Source organism: Sturnus vulgaris, chromosome 4, assembly GCF_052056855.1.
Source record: "Sturnus vulgaris isolate bStuVul1 chromosome 4, bStuVul1.hap1, whole genome shotgun sequence".
NCBI lineage: Eukaryota > Metazoa > Chordata > Aves > Passeriformes > Sturnidae > Sturnus > Sturnus vulgaris.
This window is the reverse complement of record NC_142246.1, coordinates 67,909,480-67,931,157: the sequence shown is the minus strand read 5'-3', so window position 1 is coordinate 67,931,157 and position 21,678 is coordinate 67,909,480. Positions and strand designations below refer to the sequence as shown.

Here is a 21,678-nt window from a genome sequence, read left to right as displayed (position 1 = left end):
GCATAGTTCAGCCACTGTGACCATGCACAGCCACCATGTAGCATGAGACCTAGAGCTCTCTAACCAGCCTCTTTCTGCTGAAATACCAGTTTTCTTGTGCATTTTTGTATGATCAGGGAGTCTGGAAAAGGTTGTCAGACAAGATGAACCCCACATCTGATTTAGTGTAGTAATCCCTGTGTTGCTACAATTGCTTGTTATGGGAAATAATAATTACAACATAGCCTAATACTAGCAGGAGACAATCTGAGAATTGGAGTTTTAGTTTCCTTCAAAATGAAAAACATGTGTTAAAAGTTCTATTGATTATTTTAATCCCATCTCCCACAGCAATATTGTTCAGCACTATGACTCCTCCTTGTCTGTAGTACGGCTGGCAGGAGAGAAACAAAGACATTGATCTGCTGTTGACTGGAAAATACTTTATGCTAACCATTTGAATAGGAAGTGGAAGAATGCTCTAAAATAATACTTGCTACTGTGCTTCATGATATTACCATAGAAACTAAGAGTTTGCTCTGAATGCTTGGCTTTTATGTTTGTATTTTCACACAGAAAAGGGGCGTTAGCTACTGGTCTTAAATAAGAAAAGTGATCATTAATTTTGCATTTTGTAAAGTGCAAAAAGGCATCAAACAAAGAATACAGCAATTTAAAATTACAGAAAACTATGATTTAATACTCCACTAAAATGGTTTATTTAAATCTGTGTTTTAAAATGTAATGATGCTACAGAGCCTGTAAAAGTCTAACTGAAGAAAAAGGTGTCGAGATAGCTCAGCAGTTTTCAATAAGATGTTGAAGCACATGTCTATTTATGTCCTATCACAAATAGCTTGAGTTGGCAGGAAAAGAAAGCTGTTTCAAGAGTGTGATTTGATAGCACTAGTGAAATGCACTTGTGATGTTCAGAGAGCTCTTTAAGTGTTATGAAACTTACTTTTAATGGCAATGAATTGGCTGCTTTAGTAATGGTGATGGGAAGATGATGCCATGAAGACAAAATAAACAACTGAGAGACCTTGAACTAAGAGATTTCTCTCTGGTGGACAAATCTGAAGATGTATGTGTGCTATGGTTTCTGTGTTGTATCTCCAGCATCCCAGTAAAGCCAGCTAATTCCAAAAGGTTTCAGATTCCAAACCCTGTTAATCACGTACCTACAATCATGATTGGGATAGTCACAGTGGCTTTAGTAATTAATATTGTCAGTAAAACTGACAGTCAACTGAAATGGTAACAATTCCTGTAATTTTAATTAGGATACTACTTTCCCCCATCCTGTGCAGATCCAGAGACCTACAGTGGGAGAGAACTAAGGGTTTTAGTCTCATTTCACTCCTTGTGAGAACAGTGTGACACAAAATGCTCCTGGAGGCTTGCTCGTCCCTTTAGCTGTCCCTTTGGCACAGCTGTGAATTTTAGGAAGCAAAATATTGGTGAACCCGTTGTAGAATGGAGAAGGAAGCAAACAATATGGAATGTGGCTGTGGAATATGAAATATGGCTGTGCTGATTGAGTCTTAAGTAAGTAAAAAATCAGTACCTGTCCCTGCATTAGAAGCCATTCTCTTTCTCAGGCAAAGAGAAATTCCGTCACAGTGTTGATTTATTTTTGATTCATAAAGTTTAGAGGGATTAGACACACAGCATGAAACTGGAATGGCCTCTGTGATGATCCCTGAGCTGCTAAACTGACACAGAGCAGCAGCAATTTATACATTGTCAGGGAAAGGGTTGGTCTGTTCCAGCTCAAGTACTCAAGTTCTTGATTTGTACACATAAAATTAATTTTACAGATGTACTCAACATTCTCATGTTGTATTTTTTTTTAAGCATGTGTTTCATTAAATCCACAAGGTATGATTACCATGCATTTAAAACAAGCTTTTCATAATGAAGTACATGAAATTGTATCCTTAAAGCCATATTGCTTGATTTAAAACTGACATTAAGAACATTTAAAAATACCTCTTTAGAAAGCAACTAGTATATATAGCACAAATGTTGCCATTAGTGTAACACATTGTAATAAGTTCAATACATTAGCAGAAAAAATATTATAACAAGTGAGTAATAACAGTTAACAATTTGGAAAAACTAACTTCTTTAGGGTAAAATCTTCGGAAATATCATTTGTAGCACTGCTGAGTATTAGTGTAGCCTCATATATATATATATATATATATATATATGTGTGTGTGTGTGTGTATATATATCCCTTTAGGGCTCTTTAATGGTACAACAATGCACCATGGAATAGTAATGAAAAATTTATGTAATTTCAAAAAAAGATATGGATAATATTCATTCATTTCTGGTCAAACTTTTCTGGATGTTAGAGAAGTGAGTTAGCTGTAAGTGCTTGTTTCAAACTAGATTTCACACTGGAAGTAAGAAAAGACATTTGCCTTCCAGGTACTTAATGATTCCATTAGACAATGATGGATTTTTTGTATTACAGAGATTCTTAGAAGATGAAGAATACTGATTGCTTCCCTTCTCTAATATAGCAATAGTTCATGTCTCAGAACTAGTTTTATTGTCAAAGTGAATAATATTTTAATATGTTTAGAGATGGCCTCATTCTTCTTGGCCGAAAAATGAAATTACTTTTGACATTAGGGTGTTTTGTTATCTGTTCCTCGAGTAGCATCAATATCACATAATTTTGATGGCGTGCTTCAGGTGTGATTTCTGGAGACGAAATGCAAGAGAAAAAAATGTCCTTAATGCATCACAGTTTGAGTTCTTTCTCTGTAAATGACAATTGTGTGTTAGAGCAAAAATATTTGGGTTTTCTATGGAATGAGTACTAAACTAAACCAAAGGTCTCTATCAGAATGTTCTCTTAATTAAAATAAAATCTAAAAAATAGTAAATCCCTAAAATGAAATAAAATTTAAAGTTTTAAAACTCATTCTTTAGCATTAAAACGTGTACTACCTTATCACATAATGCTGTTTGATTTCCAAGCCCGACCTCAGTGAACAATGATAGTATCAGAGAAATTCTGAATGAGAGTAAGACTCTACCCACTTTAAAGGTAAGTAATCTATAGTCTGTTTTATATTTATTAAAAGTGCCTGGTAACTTGTTGAATATTGTAATTTAAGTAAAAAGGCTTAATAGTTTTATGATTTTTTTTAAATTTATGTACATGAATACAATTTTTTCTCTCATTTTCTTAATAGTCTTAGACTAGTGTCAATCAGTTTCAGAACTCTCTGTAATATTACTACAGTCTTTGCATTCTCTGTTTTTCATTACATTTAAGTTTAAAAAAAAAAAGTTAGGAAGGCATTTCCTGTCTGGGAGCATTTCATTGATTACAGTATCAAATGCCAGTGATCCAATTTTATATGCCATTCCCAAAGGGAAAATTACCTTGGACTCCATCTGCTTCTGTTCTTTTTGAATTAGGGAGGAAAAAATTAATCTGAGTTCTACAAAAGTAAAACCACTTGTGGACAAAGCTCTACATTTTACATGCAAACAGAAATTACCATTTGGAGTGTAAAAGAGGATAATTAGGGAGCTCAGTTTGATGAACATAGAGATTTTAAGAGGGCTGTGGTTGGTGGTATTCCCTAGGCCAGGGGTTTTTGTTTATGGTAAAGTGTCTGGGCATTTCCAGGCTCTCAGGTTGAATACAACAATTAGTGTAGAAGAGTGACTGTTAGAAGAAAGGAAATAAGATATGCTGTAAGAAAACATGCTTGAATATCTGCTGTAAAGGACCTAGCTGGTGTCATGCCTGTCCCATACCTCAGCTGTTCACCTCTCTGGGTTTGCTGGTTGAGTAAGCAATGGATTGGGAATGGCAGGCTTAGCTCCTCTCTGTACATCCCTTACCCCCTCACAAGTGCAAAAAAAAAATCACCAGAAATCTGAGGAATGTTTTGTCTTCCTGGCTTTCTTCTGCTGTAGCAGTTCATGGTAATATCTGCATCATTTACAGTGCTGGCTGCTGAAAGGATGCAAAAGCAGAGAACTGACTTCCAATCAGATATTAGTAAATTACCTTGCTGTCAAAAGTAAATCCTGTAAATCAGTAAGGAAGAAGTAAATCAGTGGCATAGAGTAATACTGAAGGAACACTGAGCACCTAGAATCCCAAAGGATTTTTAGTAGAAAAGTCTCATCTCCCTTGTTCAGCATTGGCTCTGTGAGCAGACTCTGGCACGTTGCCTCCTTGTGCACTGAGAGGAAGATGAGTGTCTGATAGAGCCATGCAGGACAAAATCGCCTGAAAAACAGTGGAAATGGTGAGGACAGGGACATGTCTGTCTCTCTCTGGGGTTTGAGCAGCTTACCCAATGCTTCCTGGCAATTCCTTCCTTTATTGGGATTTCAAGTGCTTAGCCTCCTGTTTTCTTTAAGGAGTCAGAAAGAGAAAGCAGGCAGGCAGAGTTCTTGGTGCCTTCACCCCTCTCTTTGTTTACTTTCAGAAGTCATGTTAGGTTATGTGAAAAAAAAACAAACAAAACCCTAAATAATTCTGTGAAATACCTGGTTTATATATATATAATTTTTTTTTTAAATAGATGTCTTATTGTTCTTATGGGAAGGAAGTTTGTCTTAAGTCCAGTGTCCTTTTCTGGTGGCTGCTCCTCGACCCCTGCTTTTGGGTAAGTGCAGTATCATTGCTTTGCCTGACTTCTGCTTTGTCAGCCTTGCAGAGCTGAGCTGGCATCCTGCTTGCATTTTTCATGACTTCAGTTGGCCTAAGCTACACCCTTTATCTACTTCTCCAAGGCTGTGCTGTTGTGTTCTGCTGTCCTTATCTTCATAACTCACAGGCTTCTCCAGTTCAGTGCAGGCAGGTAATAAATGGTGTAAGCTGCAGATCCAGCAGACACATCAATGAAACCCATTTTTTAATGTATTCAGTGGCAGAGCAAACAAAGCAGTTGACCTAGCCAAATAATTAAATAAAAAAATAAATCAGAGAGAGAGAAGGAAAAAAAACTTCTCAGGAAATCTGTGTTTTCATAAAAATCAAGGAATAAGGAGTAGGTAAAAGGGACTGTCCAAGAAAATCAGAATGGGGAAGATTGTTGTCTACACTACTGTATTCAGTGAATCTGAAAATTCAGCATTCCTGGTGTAAATCTGAGATTATTATACTGAAGTAGTGCTTTAGAGGAGAAACTAATCTGGACAGAAAGAACCTAAGACTGAATTCCTACTAAGCATTTTTTTATTATGAATGTGGTTTATCAGTGTAACTAGGGAATTATACAATCAGGATAAAAACCCAGAAAGTGTAAAACTATACAAGACAAAAAAGCAGCTAAGTACTCATAGTAGAAAAGTATTTGAAATCATTAACATAATATTGGGCCATATCCCTGCACTTGTAATTAATTGGGATGACATCATGCTTCACTGAAATGGTGGTGGGAATCAGGGTAGGAAAGATTTGTGTTTATTTCTATTTACACAGATGGGATTATCCATTAATCCAATGGATTCTTAAGATAATTACAAGATGGTTTGAGACACTGCAGCTTCTAGTGCTTTGCCTGTTGCAACAGGCAAGACTTTTGTCATTCTGACTTTTGTAATGCTTAGAGTAACTCCCCTCCATTTTCTGTAAAAAGTAACTAAATTCCTAAATTTGTGTGCAATTGTTGTTTATATCTTCAGATACTTAAGATAACTGATGTTGTATTCTGTGACATAGCAGCTTTTCTTACTTACCTATCTTGAAGAGAGTTAAGACCCCTTACAATAGTGTCCTAGGGTTTGATTTTTAAATCTTTCAGTCCACTGGAATACTGTAATTAATTGTTTAAAATACTAACATTTTAATGTAATATTTCACTCAGTTCTTGTGCACATTTCTGTTGTGATCATAGGTTTTGTATTGGTACTCCCTGTTATTCAAGTAACATCTATTTACTTAACTAGAAGACTGCAATGACATTTATAGTTGTCTTTGGAATGCTGAATTCTCTTGAAATTAAACCTAAATACTTGATTATTATTTTTCCTACTTTAAATACTTTTTTTATGCTAAGAGAGATGGTGAATGACAGTTTAAAAGATTTACTCTCTGTGGTGGTGCACCATTCATGACACCCTCTTATCATTAAGCTATCATTGTTATGCACTGATACTATTTTTCTCCAGTCACTTACTGCCTCTTTCTATTTCCTTGACTTCTCAGAAATTGTTCATATTACTGCCTTGATTCATTAGAGTATGTAACTGGAATAACTAATATGTATAGATTCATAAAATATTATCTACCATTCTCCAATGACACTTTTCAAATATGAAAAATACATTTAAAATAGACTGAGTTTTCTTGTACTTCTCAAGTTTTCAGTGTTGCTTCTCCACAGCCAGACACACTCTGAAACAAGAGAAAACAAAGACATGCATTAAGAAATCTGTTGAGTTGCTAATATCTGTCTTAGTCTGCTTTCTCTCACTGTATTTTTTGTTGAGGGCACAGTTGCTCTCAGAGACTGTAGCCTGTAGTGCAGTTGTCATCATAACATGCAGCAAGCAGAGAAAATGAGAAATCATTAGTTTAGTCTGGGGGAAAAAAAAAAAAAAAAGGTGAAAAAAGTGTGTAAAACACACACTTAAAAAATGATTTTAAATCTGACAGTGAGGCAGTGCAGTCTGCTGGGATGTTGATGGAGTTCAGTTGCACTGAGGAGCTGACTTGTTTTAAGCTGTGCATGTTGAAGCTTGTGAATGACAAAGCACTGTATCAAAGAGGCATACAAACAGGGTATTACAATAATCCAGACTTGATGTTAGAAAAAACATGAATCAAGAGCTCAGCACCCTGTGGAGACAGTAAGCTTTAATCTTTACCCACTACTCAATTCCTGAAATGGTATTAGGTACTTATGACTCTCAAAGTCTTAGCATGTGTACTGAGCTGAAAACAGTAACTTTTCCGTTGACATTATTGAAGTTTCCACTTACTCTACTTCAATTAAATGATCTCCAAAGTTCCCTTTTTAAATTGATTGGGATTTCTCAGGCTGTCATTCATAACTGATGCAAATTTCCAGCACTCAGATCAATGCAGTTTCTTTTTTCCTTTGCCTTTCCAGCAGTAAGATATTTTAAAAATAGAATTGATGATACTGTTCCAAGAATAATTTTCCTTTAAAGGCTTTTTACCTTGTTGTGACAAAATCCATCTTCCTTTTTGTATCAAGATGATAGCAGAAGAACAGTTCTTCACTTTTTAAACTCCTTCCATGATACCACGTGAAGATCACTGACCCAGAGTGTTAAGTATCACTTAACATACTTGGGTCAATGAGGAGGAAATGGTTATAGACTTTAAAAATATCTGTACTCTTCCCTGAAATTGTATTATCTGCTGCTGTGGAAATCCTAAGTTGCAGGTTTTTTCCTGTTGGATTACAAATTTTGTCCAACATAAAGAAAAAAATTAAATATATCCTGGAACATTTTCTGTTCTCTTAGATATGCCATTTTTATGAAAGTGATGCACAGGTTTTTATTGCCTAGTTCCAGACAGGAAAATTTACTATTTCCTGAGCTTGAGCTAAAACATAATTCCAGTTTTATATAAAAGGAGAATTTAACTCAAAATACAGCATAAAAAAGATGGTCTTAAACTTGAAAAAATTTAAGTCAATAGATGCCAGAGGAAAGCAGTCAAGAGTCAGAGAATGAAAAAAGGTGGCAATAACAAGGAAAGGAAATTAAAATTCTTATGTTCCTCACATTTGTATAGGAGCACCACCCACACGTTTTGGCCTAGAATTAAGGATTTCCCTATATTTCTAAGCATTTATAGTGTAGATACAGTTTCAGTGAGGTTAAACTTAAATTTCCAATTGGCAAACAATTGATGAACAATGGACTTCTAAGACAGAAAAGGGAACACAAATCAGTTTTATGTTGTCTTTATTATGGAAACCCTTTTCAAGTTGGAAAAGAGTGGAAGGTTCTTTGGTTGGTTTTATTAATCTTGGGAGAAGGAGGCCATTTCCACAATATTTCAGGATATTTTTTCAGTTTCACTTCTGATTTCCCAACTTTTTGCAATGCACCCAAACTATATAACTTGGGAAATATTTTTTAGGTGCTGACCAGATATTGGAGAGATACAAGGCAATCAGATCACTCGGAAGTTATCGCTGAATTATATTTTCCTTTTTTGTGATTTGTTCCTCAAAAATGCACTTTCAGAAGTGCTGGAATGAGGATGTAATGCTGAAACAGTAATTCTGAAACACAGAAGTGTTTCAATGATGGCAGTAAAAGCTAGAGAAATGAAGTATAACATTCAAAAATCTGCCATGGAATGAAAACGGTATTTTTTCCTTATTTCCCTCAATATCCCATAGGTTTGGATCTTCTCCCTTGAGTTCTCTTTTCAGGAGCTTTTACTCACCGTGTTCCACCTCCCAGGCCAGTGTCCTAGGCTCCATAATTCAGTTATTTTTGGTTTTGGTGTCTGACACAGTTGGTGTGTGAGTAGCTGATGCAGAGTTCCCCCTGCCAGTGCATTGTGCTCGGTGTCAGGCACAGTGGCACTGATGTCCCAGGTGTGAGTTACAGTCCCTGGGGAACAGCTGGAATCAGGAATATCTGCTTACAGCACGAAACTGTGAGGTGAATGCTGGAACAGCTTCCATTTGTTGTCCTTTGTCCCAGGCAGGCTGGGTGCATCAGGAACCCCCAGCACACAGATGGGCTGAAGCCTGGGGAGGTTTAGTGAGTGCAGAGCACACCTGAGGAAATAGAGGTAAATTTTCTTTTTAGGGAGAGGAGAAATTTAAATTAGTTTTTTTCTCCTTGATTCAGATTGTGGAAGAAAAATTAACTTGTGATGGAGGTATTTCTAATGAGTATCCACACTTTTGTGTGTCCTGAGTATATCCAAACAGTGTATTTAATATTCAGCAGTAACATGCTTTCAGTTTTTGTCATCTTACAGTTGGGAACACTGACTGACATCACAATTCAAACAGTATATATTTAAATGCTGCTTAACCCTGTGAGAGGTATTTTTGCAGTAATACTTGAGTTACATGGATTTAATTATTCTCCTGGAGAATTGTCTTTAAAATTAAATAGTGTCTGTGCCTTGCAAAAAAAAAAAAAAAATTGCTTAATAAGTACACATTTATTCCATGTGGTTACTGCCTTTGCTGCATATCTGTCAAATAAATACACCAACAATTTACTGAGTTAAGAAGGGTTATCTCTAAATAAGGAAAATGATTGTTAGAGTGTTATTTCCAACCAGATTATTATTGTGCATTTATTCTTAACTGCCCTCTGTTGTAGGTTTCATTATGCTGCCAGCTAGAAATGACAGCCTGACAGCTCTGTTGTTTCTCTGGGTCAGTTTTATCTCAGTTGCTGAATACTCAAACCTCATTAACTTGTTGCCAGGCCTCCAGAACTGCATGGATTGATGTCTGCAAATATTACCCATTTAGTAACAAGTGGTTTTGCATTAATTTTGTTTTTTCTGATGGGTTTAAGGGGGGAAGAAACCACAGCTGAACATTGGAAAAGGGGACTGTTGGTCTGGGCACTTCAGTGGGTACTTCAATGAGTAATATTTGAGTCATTTTTCACATATAACAGATTTCTTGTTCTGCTTAAGGAACTGATTACATTTCCAAGTCACTCAAAATTTTGGCCTATCTAGTCTATTAAATTTTTGTTGTTTTACTGTAGAGCAGCTGGATTATTAGAATCTCTCCTGTTAATAAACCAGCCTCACATATGGATCAGTAAAAATAATCCAACCTGGCAACAAGTGTTCTGCAGTGGAGTGAGTACACGTGCCCAAATAAGTCTGTGTTTATGCTCAAGGGGATCCTGATTATAATTCTATACTCTTTTGCAACTGCTCCTAAAAGTCAAGTCAGAGTTTTATATAGCAATCAGAAGTAATTGAAATTGAAAATATATCTATGGCTGGCAAAGGAGGAGCGTGGCTGTGCTTTGTTTGCCTTACTACATCAACAGAAGGAAGAAGTGAAAAACGTCCAGTAAAAGCTCTAAGCTCTTATCTCTAAAGAGATTTAGCAAAAATAACCACACAGCACAAAACAATCCTTGAGATGACTCCTTCTCTTTCTCTGTGGATGTATTTATCTCTCCAGTGTCTATTGAACAGCATATAAATTAGCAAACACTGAAGACGTCTCCCATTTAAGTGCTATCTGCAATTAAAGCCATTACTTGAGAAAGAAAGTTTTAACTTTGAGGCCTGAGTATAGGCTAAGCATTTCCTAAATTTTAGTTGTCAGTTTGAATATAATATAATTTGATGATGTGCAAAATTAGTAGGTGTTTTTCTCCATTAGCATCACATTATCTGGTGAAAGCAGGACCATGAATGAAATAATAAATGGCATTATAACTAGCCAGCATCAGAAGATTTCTTTTGCTTCATTTAATATAAAGAAAATATATTAATTTTTAAAATTAATTTTAAAAAGTGGGAGAAAAAAATCTTTATACTGAAACAAACTTGTGTTTCAAACCATCTTAACAAGTATGGACTAGGAGTCTTCTCCCTAAGTCACAGAAACTACAAGAAGAATGGCAGATAACTCTATTTAGGAAGAAACTGTGGGGAGGTGGGATCTAAGTGTGTGTCCTTACCTGCAGTTTCTTTCCCAGTGAGGATTGAGGCATCTTGGCAGGACAGGAAAAGAAAGCTCCAACCTTTTGCTGCTGCTGCCCTGTGCATGTCAGTGGCTGTGAGCAGCACATCAGCTGTCAAGGCTGCAAATCCAGCACTTGTCACGTTGTAAAGGGAACATCCACATATTCACGTTTTGTTTCCAAGGTGATGCATGTAAAAAAGTATCAAAGCTTTCCACTAAACAAATGAAGGTATTTTTATGCTATGCTCCTTAAGTGGTTTAGGTAAGCAAACCTAAACCTTTTCATAATATCAAAAAAAAAAATTCTCTAAGGGGTAAGTCTGTCAGAAATTCAGGTTTCTGCTCTGTTTGAGCTAAAATCACTGAGGGCAGCATAGATAGTGCAGTAAAGCAGGAGTTCAGTGCTCAGCAGCACTGGCTGCCCTGGGCTGCAGCAGCACAGACTTGATTTCTGGTTCCCATTATCTTTTGACCTTCTGAACGAAATGGAGTTTTGATAGTGAGAAATCATTGTCTTTGACCTAATCCTGCTTCATGCCATTAGAATGGAGTGAGCACCAAATAGTGTAAACACACAGAAGGGTCAGAGCTTCCCAGCTTAGCCTGTGTTGGATTACAGTTGAATCATTCTTGGTTGCAATAGCTACTTTTTACTTGTGGAGGTGTTTGGCTCAATAAATAGCACTGCTGTCTTGTAGGAAGAGTCTTCAGTGTTCTGTAACAATTGTAACCATAACTTTACAGGTGGTTCATAAGCATCCATCAAGGACACATGGGTGCTGTAGCACAGACTTGTTGAAATGATGATTTTTGGATATGACTGCCTAATATTAAGCAATTAAGGGTCTGATTTTTCAGGTGAGGTGAATATCTGCAGCTTCTGCTGAATAGCAAAATGTCTGGATTTGACTGGCACTACCCAGGAAAGCCACACTCATTGAAATACCTAATTTCTTCAGAACTGCATGCATTTTTAGAGTACTTCTTATGCCATGCAGGCAGAGCTGTCAGCTTTCTCATAAAAACAGGTCTGTCAGTTGGATTTTAATTAGGTACACAAACGTGTCTTTTTCTTAATACCCATTTTGTAAACATGTCCCAAGAATCAAGATGGAAATGCCTTGATAAATATATATAGTAAAAGGCATAGACACAACAGGACATAAAGACATATGGCAAGATGGACAAAGAAGCTTTCTTGACAGAAGAAATAAATGGCATATGTAGCTTGAACACCTGAGTAGGGACAGTTTAGATGAAGAAGAAAGATAGGCAAATTAAAACCTAAAAAAATCACTGAAAATTGGTATAGACCTCCCAGGCAAGATTTTAAAAGAGAGATAAGGAAAGGCTATAAAAAGGATAGATCATTAATCATTGGAAATTCAATTAGTTTATATTGACTGCTGGAAATTATGGACTTGATAAGGGGTACCTCTTCCTGTAGGACAGGACTCCATTCTGAAAGATTTTGCAGGCTATACAGGCTATTTTGTACTTGCTCCTCATATTGCTGGAAAACAAGACAAGGATGATAAATAAGATAAAAGTTTAGAGTCATCTAGAGTCTGGTGATCTCAATGTCATCAGAATTTAAAATGCCCTTGAGGTTATAAGTGTGAAAGACAATATCTCAAAATCACTGGACTTTAAAATATAAATAAATAAAAACAGAGAGTTGAGTGCATGTGGAATCAGTTGGGGGGAAAAAAAAGTTGATTAAAATCAATTTGGGGTTTGGCAATTTTGTGTGAAAATGTATCTAGATAGTACAGAAGCAGCCCTGGGAGTTGGCCCTCAAGAGACCTTGTTTAATGAGAAATGTCTGGATTTTTATTCTCCTGGATGGTGTAGTTTGGAAATAATTTTTGTAGTCTCTTGGGAAATACACCAGTCAAACAATTATTTCTCATGAAAGCCTTGTCTGCTGCTTCAGAAGACACTGTTCACTTACACTGATTCCTTAAATGAGACATTTCAATGTGAAGGGGAGAGATTACAATAAAGAATGATATTTCTAGAAAAACAGGAAAAAAAGTTGCATTCACTGAAAATGTTAATGACTTTGCACATCTTCCTGTTAGAATAGGATTAATTTTATCCTCCCAGAAATAACACTCATCTTGAGTTATGTAAAATTAGCAGGTCAAGAAGAGTAAAGGAGTTAAAGTATGCATATCAGAGAGGAGTCAAGAGGGGGGTTCTCTTAAAATAAAATGGTATCATGATTTCATAGGACAGGGAAGGCTGATATTTGTCAGGGCTTGTCTAGTTTAGAAGCATTTTTGCTGTGATTTTTGGGTTTTTTTAGCTTTGTTGCTGTGGTCTTCAGTGATCTTAGTAAGAGATTCTGCTCAGGGAATGAGCAATCTGCCAGACTGCAGGTAGTGAAGTAACAATTTTCTTTTCTCCCCCAGAACTACAGAACAGCTTTATTATGCAGAGATAATCCCGTGTTCCACCTTTTAAGGCAATACTTCCTAGTGTTCTGATCTGTGTGTAACCAACAGCTCAGTGGTTAAAGCACTTTGATGAACCATTGGAAAATTTTGCTCTGTTTCAGTAGTGATGAAGCAAATAAAGGCCTTGTGTTCTGAGTGAATGAATTCTTGTATTGCTGGGATATTGATTAGAAATACCAAAGATTCATTTCCAGAAATTCAAGAAATTCTATGGACGAGGCTTTTTCATCCTTGCAAAGCATTTGAAGTGAAAATGAATTTTAAAGTAATGAGTATTTTATATAACACGTATTTTTCCTGTTACTGGCTTATGTTTAGGGAACAGTACATAGCATTTTATTAAAATCAGTTGTCCTGACATCCATGCACACACATCCCCTTTCTTTATACAAAGAGTAGGCTCAGGGGCGAGTGTAGTTGGGTTTGGGGTTTTCATTCAAGTGTTGAATGGAAGAATCAATTAATCCTCTAAATGTAATGGGCAGTCAAGGCACTGAGCTGGAGAGAACGTGGAATGGAGAGGTTTCATCTGTGACTTTATAGTCCAAATATTTGAAGCATGTTCTTTGCATTTAAGATAAATTCAATTTTCATTTAGCTAGATGGTTCCCCAGTAACAGCAGAGTGTAATTGTTTCTTTCATAAACCAAAAGCTTCCTGCTGTGAGCCATTTTCTTATTTCAAAATGCTGCCTGGAACTTTGGCCTCAGCCTACAGTGACATCTGAGGAGTTTCACATTGTAAATTATATCAGCTTCCTACTCAGTGTTTGGCAGAACATTAATGGCCACATATCTCAAGATGTTTGCTTTTGCAACTTACTTTAAAAGAAGTTTGACAAGGCAATTCTAAATCAAAAGAGGAGCAGTTCAGGTACAGGGCTGAGGGAACAAACAGCTAATCATATTTCCTTAGGGTAAACTGAGGATTAAAGATACATAAATTACAGTTCAATACTGTCAAAATAACAGAGATTTTCCCAATAACAACATTTTAGTTTTCATGGATAGTGAACAATACTCTTAAAATCTTTTTCTGGAGCTTGTAGCATAAAATCTGAAAAGCATCTTGGATTTTGCAATCTTGATTCTGACATCTTTGATAGAAAAGAAGTTGATGTAGTTTTCATTAAGTCTGCAAAAACAAGAAGAAAGGAAAGAAAGAAAATAAATTGAACGGTTACATCAGACAAACTTCACTGATCTTGGTTTTAATAACATGACAATTTTATGATCATTTATCCGATCAAATTAATTTTGCAGATTAACTGTGATATTACAGAATGTGCATTATCTTAATTATGGAAATGTGGTTTCCATTACTATTCCATTATTATGCCATCTTATTTATGACTTTATGTTAATGATTGCAGGGCATAACTTTCACTGATATTATCACACCTCAAATTGCTCATTCTGCTGCACATTATTTCATAGAAGCTGTTAGGTGCACTTGCTTAGAACACATACTGCAAAGTTAAATAATATTTCAAAGAGAGATGAAAAATTAAGAATGTCTAGAAATGATTAATTGTGTCTAGATGCAATGGTGATAATACCTCTCAAGAAAGCTTCTGTTGTTGTATTCTTTTGGTTTAGCCCAAGTGACTGTGATCAGGAAACAAAGATGTCACAGAGCTTCAGCTGTTGCACTGTCAGCCAGTGCTTTGCAGATTTGTTCAAGCTCTGGCTTTTGTGATTTGAACAGATTCCATGTTTTACTCAATTCACCTCAATGCTGCTCATTCTTTCACACTCTTTAGTAGCTGCTGAAGCTTCCTCAGCCTGAGTTATTTTGCTGTGAAATGTCCCAAGTTCACGAAATGTTGACTCTTAACAGCTTCAAAAGCCAAAACTGTTGTCACATTATGAGTGCTTGCTGTAAAGGGACATTGTGGCTTCTCAAAAACCTCACACAGAAGCAGCAAGGACTACATTTTTAACTGTGGGCAAGGCACGATAATAATTTTGAGAACCTAAATCTGAGCGAGTAGTCCCTGGCACCAGAGGAATGCCAGTCATTTTTTTTTTTTTTTTTGCAGCGGGCAATTAATATGCATGAGCCTGGAATCCTCTCTGGGTCTGTGTGATAAAACCACCATGAAGTTGATTGGACTGCTTTTCCCTTGCAATGTGTAGCTTCCCTTTGATTGTGAGCAAAGTCCTAACTCTGTTTGATTATAAGGTCCTGCACAAATCCTCCAGGGAGGTAAGCAGAGGTCCCTGTACGTCGTGTCTGTCATAATTTCCTTATAACGGCTCTATTATGGATAATTCCCTGGAAGTCAGCTGTAAAGCTCAGCAGGTCCCCTTCTGATATCCTTCACATTTGGATAATTAACTGAGCTGTTGGAACAACAGAAACTTTATAATGTTCAGCAGTGGGAGTCTTGCAGCTGATCAGCTTTACCTTCATCAGCACTTGTCATTTTAACACTTGAAGGGTAATGTTTCAGGATGAATATAATCTTCAGCAGGAAAAGAAAAGATTTCAAATGTACAGGAAAATAAGGGCTTCAATAAATTTGTTATGCAGACTGTAATGCTCCTTGTGTTGCATTGCTCATGTACTCTGTGCTGCTGCCTTAAGAAGGATTTAGTCAACCTTGTATCTCCACAAAACAGGCTTTGCTTCCTTGCAATGGAAAAACAAGTAAAGTATTCTCACAAACCCATCCCTGACATACTGAGAATTGGCATGCAGGAAACCTTCATGCTGATCACAGCAGTCTCACCCAGACAAAACTTAATTTGTTTAGAAACAATAAAATTAAATGCTTCTTACTTTTTTCTTCAATTCTTTTAATAGTTAAAAATTATCCAAGTACCCAACCTATCTGCATAGCTCAAACAAGCAAAGTTGTTGTTTTCTACTGAAATTTAGGTCTATAGGACACTGAAATGTGATCCTAATTGACATTTATTTATTATCCAACTGCACAAAGACTCTTTGTAATTAAGAGTGGTTTGTAAATCACAGTGCATTACTTACCGACCAACTGAAAGGTTGTTGCAGTAGAAAATTACTAATTACAGTGAGGTGTTCTTTTGAGACAGCTAAGCCTAACTGGATTAAGAAATATGTTTTAAAATATAGCAAAAGCAACATATGCACAGTGGTTAGAAATAAACACGTTTATTGAAGCAATTTAATCTGACCTTAATGACCTACAGTTCAACTACCAAAATAATCTTCAAAGGTTGATTCATTATTCTTAAGTTTCTGGATGCATAGAGGCCTAAAGAACATAAATATTATCTGACAAAGTAAGTTTAAAAAAAGAAAATGCTCTATATTGAGATAATTCTTAGACAATTCATTATCTCTTGATAAAAACCATTTCCATGGACGATTTTGTAAGAACAGGCATTGATTCCCATGAGGTTCATACTGATGGAGTTAGAGTGCACTGCATTAGGTCAGGTTGGTGTTTGCCTTGTGGAGAGAATTGTTCAGCATTTGCTTCCTTCCCCCTGTGACCCCAGAGCTCGGGTAGGAGCAAGCAAACAAATGTTGTGTTCTCTCAGAGTGACTGATGGCAGAGAGGCTGTTCTAAGCCATTCTTCTTAGCACAAAACAGGCTGCTTTCTGTGAGATAACTGCAATGCCTTTTCACTTAAACAGGTGCCAGTTCCTCTTCGTGCTCCTCTGAGATGTCAACTTATTCTTTAACAATACAAGTGATGTCTAGGCTTGTTGGCATAGCCTCCCATGATAATATTGTTTTATCCTAATAGAGTGAAAGAGTATGTAGTATAATAAGTCATTCTACAGCTAGATTAACTTAAATATTTCATTAAGAGAGAGGCCATTAAACTATACCTGCAGTTGGATAAAACAAAACTCAGTGTTCAGCATATCAGGATTTTCTCTGACATCCTTCTCATATTGCTTTTACATATATTTTATAATACTTAAGGAATATCTCTCAAGTGTTACTGATCTTTCTTACAAATGCCTTGTGCTAGAATTGTCCCTGCAATACACAACTCAAAAACAAACAAAAAAAATGGATATACTGAAAGGCTTTAATCACTTACTAGAGCTCAGAGAAGCCAATATTAAAACACATTTATGCACAAACAACTAATAACTAATAACTGAAAGAAATTACATGCAACCTGAGAAACCATTTCTTAATTGTTACTCATTAAAATAAATTATGGTATAATATCCCACTTACATGCTGAAAATAGAATATAGCAGCAGTTGTTCTGTCAATTTATCTTTCATTCTAGCTTTTTATGGCAGTTAGGTTTTGAAAATAATTTGTCCTAATCAGATGGTGTTATATTTTACCAGCTAATAGCTACACCTCCTTGCAAGCATATCCTTAGAGAGGCATTGGGTTAAACATTAAAACTTAGACTTATTAGAGCTAATTGAATGTTATTGTAGTGAACATAAGGAGTTGTTGCTCCTTATGTGGTTCAAACAATCTGCAAACCTATAGATCCTTACAGTTGCATTGCTATCTACAGCTTTAATTATTGTAGGCCACATAGGGGTATTGTAGAGAGCTGATGTGGAAAAAATCAACTGGACACAGGCATCAGATAAGTAGCAAATACTTTTTTATTACTGTAGTGAAGGTTCAGCTCATTCAGTGGATGTGGCTTTTGAAGCAGCTCTAGGGAATCTCAGTACTGCTCCTGTGCATCTTCAGCTGGCTGCCTCCTAAACCTGGAATTAGGGACACATGGACCCCAAGGAGGAGCAAAAAACACCCAATGGGGAGCTCATCATCTGCACTTCTCAAATACTGTCAGTCCTTCAGGATTTGGCCTGATTGATGTGAAGCTTTTGCTTGAATTCACTAACTCATAAGGACTCAAAATATAAAACAAGTTTTGGTTTTCTTGCAATCCAGTCACAGTTTACCACTTCCTTTGTTGTTAAACCAATGTCTCAGGTGCCAACATCATAAGCCCGCAGAAAAAAATGATTTTTTCATTTTAATCTGAAATTAAGTAATTTCAATGATATTATCTATATTTCAAGAATATTATTCTAACCTTATTTTCTCTTTCTCATGGTTTAATTCTCAGTTTAGTCAATTCCATTGTCTCGAGCTGGTTCTGTAAAGGATAACTGCAGCTTAAATTATGGAGATGTCTGCTCTATGCAGTGGGATTAGAATTTTCTGAACTGACATCATACTGAGCTGACAGAAAATACGACTAAAAATCTTCCAACATTTATATCTAAACTTCTCCTTTATTATACTTATTTATGTTTTTTGGGTAGCATTTGGCACCTACAGTAATGGCTCTAAAGTTGTTCTAAAACAGCTGCTCGATGAGTGGAGCTGGGCATGTTGGAAGAAGCTTGCTGTCCTCTGCTCCTCCTTTTGCCATGATCTCTGCTTATTATAGGCATGATTGCACTACTAACTCTGCCCTGCAAAGCATTGACTTTGGGGGTTAATAAATGTTTTCCTGTTTTCACCCCATCTTTAAATATTTGTCTCTGTTCGCCTGTGAATAAGTGTGTGCCCTTCAGGAAAGTGTGGCATACAAATAATTAGTGCTTGTCAAGGGAGGGAAAAGGAGAAAGGTGACAAATGCAGTGCACATCTAAAATGAAATGGGGAGTCAGAGACATTCGGATAAAAACCCAGAAATGTAAAAGTTACTAAAAAAAAATTCTGTTTTCAGTGACATTGTAAGCTAGAATCTGCCTCTTGTTTCTGCTTTTTTTTGGAGGAGGCCGTACTATGGTACAAGTAAATTTTTTAGGTTGCACTTTAGAGACTTAATACAGTAGAATATCTCTTTGCTTCACTTACTGTTTCTCTGAGGGGTTGCTACAAAAGGAAGCAAAAACCCTTTATTCCAGAAACCCTGTCATATAAGTTATCTCCTTCCATCCATAGTACTATTTTACAGGCTGAAATAAAAAGTAGATAAAAAGAGTTGGTACCATTAGATGAACCCTCTCAATCTCTTTTTTCCTGGGGAAAGGAGGTCATTGTTGTTTATTTTCGAAGTTATTAAACCCTTGCTTTATTTGTGTTCAGTACAGATTACTGGAACTTAAAAGTGTGGAAGCCTGGAAAGAAAAGGAGGAGCCTGGAAAAATGCAGGCAAGAAAGAGAAGAAATGAAGTAAAACAGAGAGGAATGCACTAAGAATATGAAGTAAAAAAAAAAAAGTCGTGAGTGCATCTATGTCAGTGTGAATGATTAAAACACTTCTTTCTCTTCTCAGAATTAGTCTTAAACTTTCTGATGCATGAATACATTCAACCAGTGAAATTTATGAATTTTCATAATGAAGAGTTAAGGCTGATCTGTAGTTGCACCATTCCTGGTGTCAGAGCTATGTGGTATGCTCTTTAGTTACACTGAATCTTTACCAATTTTTTCTTAAAATTTTTTCATTTGTCACACTGTGTAGTGCATTGTCTAAGACAAAGATCACAGGATTGTTGATTATGGCTTCCGTTATTATACATGCATAATTCTTTTTTTATGCATTATCATATTGCTATTTCTACTCTTAAAGGAGGCTCAAAGTGATTGAGGCTGGAGCTATGATGTTTCCAATAATTTTAAATATCTGACCTTAGACACACAGGATCTGGAATTTTAGGCATGCCATGTCTTTCTAATGAGCTTACAGCTACGTCTGGTTTTCTGGACAGGTAGGACTCTTGTCTTTGCTGTTTGAGATACAGAGTGCATTTGTTTGTGTACAAAATGCAGTTTAGGCAGCCTCCTTCTACATCTGATTGTGGTGCATCTGCTGAGTACATGCAGAGTTCTCAATTACAAATGTTACCCTTCACCCTGTGACCCATGCAGAAACACAACTTCAGCTCCCTATTGCCTCCCTGTTGTTTGTCCAAGCAGTCAGGAAAGAAAAACTGCTCTACATAAGGCTGTGGAGGAGTCCTGTCTTTTTAATCTGTGTTCATGAGAAGTTCCTTGCTTTTCCAAGGAGGGAGGTGGTTGGTGTTAGGTCCTCAGATGTAAAGAATTGCCTACTGAGCTCAGCACACACTGATTGAGCAGAGTCAGTGTTCTCACTTCATGTATTCAGCATCCAAGTGTTCTTGACTTTGTTCCAGCTATTGGCCTTTAGATCTTTAGAAAACCAGACTTCACATCTCTGAAGCAGAATAATATAGAAGGAGGCAACTGAAGTAGCCACTAGAGGAAAAGTGTGATTTAAATTAATTCCCTGAACCAAAGAATAACTGTACAACAGAGAGAAGGCATCTTAGACACACATACAAATAGTTCTCATTATTGCTATCTAACCAGAAGTTAGTTCTTTCTCTTTCTTGATAACTAAGCCAAAAACACTGTCCCAACACCATATTCCTCTAGCTCATCACAGTCCTGTGTCCTGTTTTTTTTTTTTTTCCATGTGCTCCATTCAGGTCAGAGATGGAAAAATACCTGGTTTTCACTGCATTGATAGGTTGTCATTCAGTTCCTGGGGTGAATGGTAGCATGATGCCAGTTCAACAGGTAAGAAATTGCTTACATTTCTACTAATAATTTTAATTGTATGTGTTAATTTATAGACACATTCCAAGACAAAACCAAGATTCCAGTCCAGAAGAAAATATGTTTCAAAATTATTTGGTATCCATACCCAGTTTTAACTGCTGCAGAAATGAGATTGAACAGGTGTGTGCAACATTATCTTCAACCCTGTGTCTATATAGCCTCTACAGCACGAAACAAAGCATTCTAAATACCATTTTTAAAGCTAGAAATTTGTTTTTTGAGACATTAGGTTGCAAGCAGCATTTTGTAGAGCAGCTAAAAGGCAGCCTCAGCATACATCATTCCTTACTTTTACAGCCCTTGGGTTTAAAGGGAAGAAAATGTTTTGACCTCTTAACAATTTTTATTGCTGCTAGTGAGGCATTCCATATCTGTTAGATATTTGGCATTGGTTTAGATAGAAAACCAGCTTGGACCAAGTAAAATTGCTGGCTTTTCCTTTCTTTTTAACACATCTTTATGGAATATTTACTATATAACCAGTAGATACTTTGCCAAGTTAGGATTAGGATGGGAAAAATAAGGTTCTGTGAAACAAAGACCAAGAGCTTATTAAAGTAAGAACTTGGCTAGTACCCCTCCAGGGAGCTGCAAAGTATTACTAAGCTATAGATACTGCAGAAAGGATAAGAATCCTTATGGAAAACGTCTCCCTACTTAAATAAGAAGGTTAGTTGGTTGGGGCAGTAGAAATATTGAAACCATAGTACAGTATAGCTCAAATTGTACTGCTGCTATAAATTAGTATTAAATCTGAATTGTATTTTATGTAAATCCACTTTCTGTCCATCCAAAAAACAAAAAAAAAAAAACCCAAAACCACCAAAACAAAAACAACTGAAAACCAAACCAGAACGAAAAAACCCCAAACAATTAAAACCTACCAAAAAAAAAAAAAAAAAAAAAAAAAAATATATATATATATATATATATATATATATCCAAGCTCACAACGTGATTTTGATATTATGCCACTTTTTCACATCCCCTTTGCAATTGGAGCTGGCAGAGCAGGGGTTATAATATTACACTGTTGCAATCTGCAGTCATTTCCCCT

General features: G+C 36.3%; 1 long non-coding RNA gene across 2 annotated transcripts; it reads right to left on the bottom strand.

Moving 5' to 3' along the window:
* Window positions 1-674: 674 nt before the first annotated feature.
* On the bottom strand, window positions 675-10,767 carry LOC148224072 (uncharacterized). 2 transcript variants are annotated; one of them, XR_015803421.1, is made up of 4 exons: window positions 10,636-10,767; window positions 8,402-8,741; window positions 6,259-6,364; window positions 675-4,918 (listed from the first exon to the last, which is right to left on the bottom strand). It is a non-coding gene; the product is annotated as an uncharacterized LOC148224072 (long non-coding RNA). The 2 variants fall into 2 exon arrangements; XR_015803422.1 differs by lacking the exon at window positions 8,402-8,741.
* Between the last annotated feature and the right edge of the window lie 10,911 nt (window positions 10,768-21,678).